The sequence below is a fragment of the Gossypium arboreum genome, chromosome 2 (assembly GCF_025698485.1).
Source record: "Gossypium arboreum isolate Shixiya-1 chromosome 2, ASM2569848v2, whole genome shotgun sequence".
Lineage (NCBI taxonomy): Eukaryota > Viridiplantae > Streptophyta > Magnoliopsida > Malvales > Malvaceae > Gossypium > Gossypium arboreum.
Window position 1 is genome coordinate 74,575,907 of NC_069071.1, and position 9,417 is coordinate 74,585,323.

Sequence of the window (9,417 nt, forward strand, 5' to 3'; positions counted from 1 at the left end):
CAAAACTTTTCTAACATTTATCGGTCTTGAAAAAAGTAACATCATTTTGCAATAATTTTTCATCGATAAGGCTATAATATAAAAAAATTTATCAAATCGCCGATAATATCCTGCTAAACCTAGAAAGCTATAAACCTCAGAAATATTCTTTGGAACTTTCCAATCAATAATTGCAAATATTTTATTTGGATCAACACGGATACCATTAGTTGAAATAACATAACCCAAAAAACTGACTTTTCATAACCAAAATTCACATTTGCTGAATTTTGCATAAAGTTGCTTGTCACGTAAAGTTTGCAACACAATTTTCAAATGCTCGGCGTAGTCTAATGCATTCAACGAGTATATCAAGATATCATCAATAGCACCACAAGAAATCGATTCAAATATGGTTAAAAACCCCATTCATCAAATCCATAAATATTGTAGGGGCGTTAGTCAAACCAAATGGCATTACCAGAAATTCATAATGACCATATAAGGTTTTGAAAGTAGTTTATGGTACATCTAGTTCTTTAACTCGCAATTGGTAATATCCAGACTTCAAATCAATCTTTGAAAATATTGTAGCTTATTTTAACTCATAAAAAAATCAATATAAGGTAACAGGTATTTATTATTAATGGTAACTTGATTCAACTATTAATAATCTCTACACAATCTTATCGACTTATATTTCTTCTTCACAAACAGAACTAGAACACCCCAAGGTGACACACTCAGTCGAATAAATCCACAATCTAACAACTCTTACAATTGTACTTTTAACTCTTTCAATTTTTTAAGAGTCATTCTATATGGTGCTATCAAAATTAGAGCTATTCTAGGCACAAGTTCGATCACAAATTCAACTTCTCGAGTCAATGGCAACCTAGGCAGTTCTTCAGGAAATACTTTAGCATATTCTTTGATTATTGATAAGCCGTAATTTATACATATTTTTATCCTATGCTTAGCACATTTATGGATGGTTTCTCCTTATATTTGGTGAATTAGATGCTCCTAATATTTTAATTTCATGTTTTATACTTAGGTGAGCATAGAAGAGTAAAAAGAGCCAGAAACGGGCCGAAAACAGAGAAAATGGACCAACGTGGGACATCAACACGGCCTGGACTTCCTCACACGGGCATGTCACACGGCCGTGTCCATTTGGTAGGATCGAAGCATGACTTACACGGGTAGACTACACGTCAGTGCCTAGTCAACAGCCTTGACCACGGGCTGGAGTAATCGCACACGGGCGTGTCCCTGCCGAGCCCAAGTATAGCTCTATTCAAAAAAGGCCACCTTTGAGGGCTCTTAGGCATTCGAAAGCCTATTTAAACACCGAAGGAGGCACTTAGAAGAGAGACGTAGAGTAGGAAGCAAGGAATTACTCAAGGGAAGCCGATTGGTCCATCTCAGAAGTCGAATTCATTGTCAAGACTGAAGAACTCCCTTCAATTTCCATTCAGGGGTTTTGGGTTTTCTTTATGTTTTGTATTCAATATTCTTCTAAGATGTTTTCTTTTATAATTATGAACTAAACCCCCTAAATACCTAAGAGGAATGAAACCTAAGACAGATCTTGTTATTATTATCTGAATTGTATGATAAATATTTGACTTGTTCTTAATTATGTGTTCTTAATTCTTGTTTTAATATTCAAGTATATTGATTCAAGTTAATGCTCTTATTCAGAGGAGGAAAAAGACCTTGTCTGAGAGTAAATTTGTCATAATTGAGCGGAGTTGATTGCACGCCTAGAGATAGGGTGATAAGATTTTGCCAGATTAGGGTGAAACCTAATAAAGGGATCCATAGATCGAGTTAATGCAACACTAGGGCGTTAATTAGTAAGAGATTTCAATTAAATCAACCTAGGGTTAGACATTATTAGTCTTGAGAGAAATAATAATATAAGTTAGGGATTTCTACGGATCAAGTCAAATGAATAAATCGTCTGATTCAAAATCAAATAACAAGTGAAGTCTAGGTGGACTTTTCCTTGGGTATTGCCTTAATCAATCTAATTTTCCCAAAAGTTTTTCCCCAATTTCTCTCTGTGCACTATTAGTTTAGTTAATTAGTTTAGATAAACAAATCCCTTAATTTTTAGGCTAGATAATAAAAGGAAATTAATTACTAGTACTTTTGGTTTCTTTGGGTTCGACAATCCGGTCTTGCTAAAGCTATACTACTGTTCGATAGGTACACTTGCTTTCATCGTGATAATAGTTAGTTTCAAGAACAATTAATTATAATTTTTTTAAAACCTATCGCGAATATCACGTACCAAGTTTTTGGTACCGTTGCCGGGGAACTAGGATATTAGGAACACTCGATTTTTATTACTTTAGCCATTTTACTTTATTTGTAATTTAAATTTTTATTTTCTTGTCTAATTTTTCTTTTATTCGTTCCTGGCAGGTTTTTATAGTGTATGACTAGAAGAAACCCATCGGGACCATTACTGTTTGATAGTGAGATCGATCGCACAGTTCGCAGAAACCGAAGAGAAAAAAGGTGAAGCTTACAATACACAGAGGAAGCGCAAGAGGATGATACTTCAACCACAACCGAGGAGATGGCTGAAAACCAAGAAAATCCGCTACCTCCTGCAATTGCTGCTAATCAGAATCCTGCTCCACGTTCTATGTTTGATTATGCTAAACCTTCTTTAACAGGAACTAAATTGAGCATAGTTAGGCCTGCTGTTGCTGCAAATAATTTTGAATTGAAACCTAACACCATTCAAATGATCCAATAGTTTGTTCAGTTTGATGGTTTGCAGGACGAGGATCCCAACGCACACTTGGCAAATTTCTTAGAGTTTTGCGACACTTTTAAAATCAATGGCATTTCTGATGATGCCATTCACCTTCGGTTGTTTCCCTTTTCGTTGGGGAATAAGGCTAAATAATGGTTGAACTCGTTACCACGAGGGTGAATCACTACTTGGGAAAAAATGACCAAAAAGTTTTTATTAAAATAAATTTCACCGGCTAAAACAACCAAATTACGTAATGATATCTCCTCTTTTGTGCAGATGGATTTAGAAACACTCTACGATGCATGGGAGAGATACAAGGATCTATTGAGAAGGTGCCCTCACCATAGGTTACCACTCTGCCTACAAGTTCAGACGTTTCACAATGGACTGAATCCTTCTACTCGATAGATGATCGACGCAGCTGCTGGCGGAACTAACAATAATAAGACACCTGAGGATGCTTATGAATTTATAGAAGAGATGTCACTGAATAATTATCAGTGGCAAGTCATGAGGACAAACCAACGAAAACAGCTGAGGTTTTTAACGTTGATTCAGTCACCATGCTCTCTAATTAGGTAGATCTTTTGAATAGAAAAATTGACGGTTTTCTTGGTTCTTCACAGGTTCACCCAGTAATGCAGTACGAAGCAAGTGGAGGTGGATCAAGCAAATTAGAATACCCACCCTATGGCCACAACATGGAGAATGAGTAGTTAAATTACATGGGTAATAATCCTCGATCTCAAAATAATCCTTATAGTAATACTTACAATGCAGGTTGGAGGAACCACGCAAATTTCTCATGGGAAGGCCAAGGGAATTAGAGACCACCACCTCCAGGTTTCCAACAACCACCTTACCAATAAGAGAAAAAGCTGAACCTTGAGAAGATGCTAACAAAATTCATCTCGGTGTCAGAAACTCATTTGCAGAATACTGAGACAGCACTTAAAAATCAACAAACTTCGATCCAAGGGCTCGAAACTCAGATAGTCAACTCGCTAAATTGATATCTGAATGACCACAAGGTAGCTTGTCGAGTAACACTGAATCTAACCCAAGCAAAAAACTCAATGCAATTACCATTCAAGATGAGGAAAGGTTAGTTGCACCTGAACCAAAACCGAGGCAAGAAACTGTGGTAAGTAAAGATAAAGGTGAGGTGGACCACAATGACTAGAAACTGGTAAGTAAAGAGTACAAACCTCGTGTGCCATACCCTAATGCGACAAGGAAAGACCGCACAGACGAACAATTCGATAAATTCCTTAAATTATTAAAGAAGTTACATATTAACTTACCGTTTATTAAAGCTCTTTCGTAGATGCCAAACACAGTCAAATTTCTAAAGGAGCTTTTAACAAATAAGCGAAAGTTGGATGAGGCATCGCATGTGGAGCTAAATGCGGTTTGCTCAGCCATACTGCAGAATAAGCTGGCCAACAAATTAAAAGATCCAGGGAGTTTTACGATTTCCTGTTTAATTAGTAACCTAGATGTTAATAATTCTTTGGCTAATTTAGGGGCTAGTATCAATGTTATGCCTTACAAAATGTTTAAGCAACTAGGTCTTGGGAAACCCAAATAAATTAGGATGAGTATTCAATTAGCCGATAAAACAATCAGATTTCCTAGGGGGATTGTTGAAGATGTACTCGCTAAAATTGACAAATTTATATTCCCAGCTGATTTCGTTGTTTTAGACATAGAAGAGGATAGTAACGTTCTTTTTAGAAACCGCTAAAACAATAATTGATGTTGGCACAGATGAACTCACACTTCATGTTGGAGATGAAACAATCACCCTTCAAGCTCGTAATACAATTAACACATCAAAAATTGAAGGTGGTCGTATAAATTATTCTACTAAAACTAACCATGTGGTGGAACCTACTTTGCAGGAAATAAGTTTGAAGAACCTACATGAGCCATGTTCAAGCAACAACAAAGGACCTATCTATGAAGAACGAAGGCTACAAATTGAGGAACTAGATAAATGGCAGACACATAAACTGAGGACACACGATAAACCAAAACCACGCCATGACGAGCTCAATGTCGAACCAAATCAACTTAAGGTTGGAGACAAAGTACTACTAGATGCAATAGACCCTCGCATTGTCACTTCTGAACCTAACGAAGCAATCCCTCTTACGGTACTTAGTATTTTCCCATATGGTACAGTCGAGGTAATTCATCCCAAATTTGGTACTTTTAAGGTAAACAGTACTCGTCTTAAACCTTATGTTGTTAAAATTGATAGCAAGGATGAGGAATGTAAACTCCTCACAACACAATGACTATGCACCAGAAAGGTAAGTTGAGCTTAGACTATAAATAAGTGCTTCTCAAGGGGAAATTCGAGCACTAACGATGTTAACTTCTTTAAAAATTTTAGTTTTAACATCTAATCACTAACTGAGTCATTAAAAAATAGGTTTTAACATCAATATTTTTATTTAGAAGTTCTACCTGGTTTGATAGCATAGTAACCGAATCGATGTTATAAACGCCTACTATTTTATTTGGCTTAGTCCTCATGACTTGCCACTGATAGTTATTCAGTGACATCTCCTCTATAAACTCATAGGCATCTTCAGGTGTTTTATTATTGATGGTTCTGCCAACAGCTGCGTCAACCATTTGTCGAGTTGAAGGATTCAGGCCATTATGGAACGTTTGAACCTGTAGCCAAAGTGGTAACCCATGGTGAAGGCACCTTCTTACTAAGTCTTTGTATCTCTCCCATGCATCGTAAAGAGTTTCTAAGTCCATTTGCACAAACGAAGAGATATCATTACGTAATTTAGCCATTTTAGCCGGTGAAAAATACTTTAATAGAAATTTTTCGGTCATTTGTTCCCAAGTAGTGATTGACCATCGTGGTAATGAGTTCAACCACTGTTTAGGTTTGTTTCTCAATGAAAAAAGGAATAACCGAAGATGAATGGCATCATCAGAAACACCATTAATTTTAAATGAATCGCGTAGTTCTAAGAACTTTGCTAAGTGAGCGTTGGGATCCTCATCCTGCAAACCATCAAACTGAACAAATTGCTGTATCATTTGAATAGTGTTAGGTTTTAGTTCAAAAGTATTTGCAGCTACAGTAGGTCTAACTATGCTCGATTCAGTTCCTATTAAAGAAGGTTTAGCATAATCATACATAGTGCGTGGAACAGGATTTTGATTAACCGCAATTGCAGGAGGTAGTTGATTGTCTTGGTTTTCAGCCATCTCTTAGGTTGGGGGTTGAGTATCGTCCTCTTGCTCGTTCTCTGTGTATCTTAAGCTTCATCTTATTTCTCTTTGATGTCTACGAACTATGTGATCGATTTCTTTGTCAAAAAGTAGTGGTCCTGACTGGTTTCTTCTAGTCATAAACTATAAAAACCTGCCAAGAGAAAGAAGAAAAAAGTAAATAATAAATAATAATAATAAATTAAATTAAATTAAATTGCAAGAAAATAAATGGCTAAAGTAATAAAAATTGAGCGTTCCTAATATCTTAGTTCCCCGGCAACGGCACCAAAAACTTGATCGCATGATTTCGTGATAGGTTTTAAATATTTATAATTAATCATTCTTGAAACTAACTATTATCGTGATGTAGGCAAGTGTACCTATCGAACAGTAGTATAGTTTTAGCAAGACCGGATTATCGAACCTAAAGGAACTAAAAGTACTAGTAATGACTGTCTTTTTATTATCTAGCCTAAGAATAAAGAGGTTTTGTTTTAACTAACTAATTATCTAAACTAAGAAATCACAGAGAATAGAATTGGGGAATTGATTTTGGGAAAATTGATTGAATTAAGACAATACCTAAGGAAACATCCACCTAGACTGTACTTGTTATTCTGGCTCTGAATCGGACTATTTATTCACTTAACTTGTTCCGTAGAGATCCCTAAGTTATGTTATTATCCCTATTCAAGACTAATAACGTCTAATCCCTAGATTGAATAATTGAGACCTTTCTCTAATTAACACCCTAGGGTTGCATTAACTCGATCTATGGATCCCCTTATTAGGTTTCACCCTAATCCGGCAAAATCTTGTCACCCTATGTCTAGGCGCACAAACAACTCTGCTTAATCATGACAAATGTACTCTTAGACAGGGTCTATTCCTCCTCTATATAAGAGCTTATCTTGAATCAGTATCCTAGGATATCAAAACAAGAATTAAGAACACATAATTAAGAACAAGTTAAATATTTATCATACAATTCAGAAAATAATAACAATATTCGTCTTAGGTTTCATTCCCCTTAGGTATTTAGGGGTTTTAGTTCATAACTAAATAAGAAAACATCTCAGAATAATAAAGAATACAAACATAAAGAAAACCCAAAACTCCTGAAGGGGAAATTGAGGAGAGATCTTCAGTTTTGATGGTGAATTCGGATTCTGAGATGGATCAATCGGCTTTCTTGGAGTAATGCCTTACTCCCTATTCTCTGTGCCCCCTTTTCTTCCTCCTCTAGGGTGTATTTACAGGCTTTGGAAAGCCTAAGAGCCCTCAAAATTAGCCTTTTAAGAATTGGACTCAACTTGGGCTCAGTAGGGACACGCCCGTGTGACACGCTCGTGTGCGATTACTTCAGGTCATGCTCGAGCTTGCCAAATTGACACGACCGTGTGGTATACCCGTGTGAGGAGGTCCAGACCGTGTTGATTTCATACTTTGGCCCATTTTCTCCATTTTTGGCCCGTTTCTCGTTCTTTTCGCTCTCTTATGCTCTCCTATGCTCTCCTAAGTATAAAACATGAAATTAAAACATTAGGAGCATCAAATTCACCAATTCTAATGGGAAATCATCTATAAAATACGTTAAATATGGGATAAAAATATGTATAAATTACGGTTTATCATAGAATCTGCTGAGTTTGAGATTTGAATATCAAACCCCTTGGGTCGGTGTGTTCTAGTTGACAAAATGTGTAAGAATTGTTTGTTGATGGTTCGAGATTCATATCTTCCAGTTGATTTGATGTTATTACCATGTGATGAGTTCGATATAAATCTTAATATAGATTGGTTGACTTTGTACGATGCTGTTGTAAACTGCAAATGAAAGACTATTGATTTGAGATGCCAAAGTGATGAGATTAATCGGATTGAGTATGATGATCTGAATGGTTACTAGCGGTGATATCTTCGATGTTACCTCAGAAATATGTGAGAAAGAGTTGTGAAGCTTACTTTACTTATGTGCTTGATTCTGAAATAATTAAAAAGAAAATTGAATCAGTATCAATTGTGTGTGAGTATCCGGATGTGTCACCTAAAGAATTGTCAGGTTTACCACCTATCCGAGAAGTAGAATTTGGTATTGAGTTAGTGCCGGGGATGACTCCGATATCGATAGCTTTGTGCAGAATGGCATCTACTGAATTAAAAAAATTGAAAGCTCAGCTGCAAAAATTAACAGATAGAGTTTTCTCATGACCGTGTTTCTCTCCTTGAGGTGCACCAATTTTATCTATGAAAAAGAAAGACGGAACTATGAGAATGTGTATCAACTATAGACAGCTTAACAAGGTGACTATAAAGAATACATGTCCATTGCCACGGATTGGCGATCTATTCGATCAGCTGAAAGAGGCTACAGTGTTTTCAAAGATAGATTTGAGATCAGGTTATTATTAGTTGCGAGTTAAAGATTTTGATGTGCCAAAGACTACTTTTCGAATGAGATATGGACATTATGAGTTTTTGGTTCTGCCTTATGGACTCACTAATGCACTTGCAGTTTTTATGGATTTGATGAATTGGATTATCAGACAGTATCAGGATAGATTTGTGGTTGTGTTCATAGATAACATTTTATCTATTCCCGTGATGAAACTGAGCCTACCGAACACTTGAGATTTGTGTTACAGATTTTGCAAAGATAAACAGTTGTATGAAAAGTTTAGCAAATGTAAGTTTTGGTTACGTGAAGTCAGTTTTCTAGGACATCTTATATCAGCATCAGGTATTCGGGTTGATCCGAGTAAAATTTTAGCTATACTTGATTGGAAACTTTCGAGAAATGTTTCTAAAGTCTGAAGTTTGCTAGGACTTGCTGGTTACTATAGACGATTCGCGAAAGGTTTCTCTATATTGCAACCCCGATGACGTAACTAGTATAGAAAGACATTAAGGTTGAGTGGTCAGAAAAGTGCCAGAAAAGTTTTGATCAGTTGAAATAACGATTAAATTGTATTGATGGTTGAGTGCAATGGTTATAGTTGGGCAGTTACTATGATTCCTTCTTGGCATTCTATGTGTACATTTATTCTCAGAAATATATGTGACTGTTTAGTTTCAGAAAGAATTCTTATCGTATGAAAACATTAGCTAAACATACGAATAGATGAAGGTATGGTCGGCCTGTTTGGATTATGTTCAATATTTTTATGTCCATCTTTAGTATTTATTTCCTTGAGTGAATATGAACATCGACAGTAAAGTTCGTATGAGGCTAATACTTTGTTTTCTACTGGTTATTGTTCTGATAAACATATGTGAAGATTATATTGTTCCTGTTATTGTGGATTTCAATATTTATGAATGACATTGTTCTTTCTAGATCTTTTATGGGATATGATCAGAATTAATATCATTCTATATGGGTTGTAACTTTCTGATATTCTGTGTAGCTTCAG

The 9,417-nt window shown here is 36.0% G+C and overlaps 2 non-coding genes across 2 annotated transcripts; one reads left to right on the forward strand and one right to left on the reverse strand.

Annotated features, from left to right (window-relative positions):
• Window positions 1-3,001: 3,001 nt before the first annotated feature.
• Window positions 3,002-3,108, reverse strand: LOC128289857 (small nucleolar RNA R71). The gene has a single exon (XR_008279499.1). It is a non-coding gene; the product is annotated as a small nucleolar RNA R71 (small nucleolar RNA).
• A 2,354-nt stretch (window positions 3,109-5,462) lies between these two features.
• LOC128289477 (small nucleolar RNA R71) lies at window positions 5,463-5,569 on the forward strand. The gene has a single exon (XR_008279126.1). It is a non-coding gene; the product is annotated as a small nucleolar RNA R71 (small nucleolar RNA).
• Window positions 5,570-9,417: the final 3,848 nt, after the last annotated feature.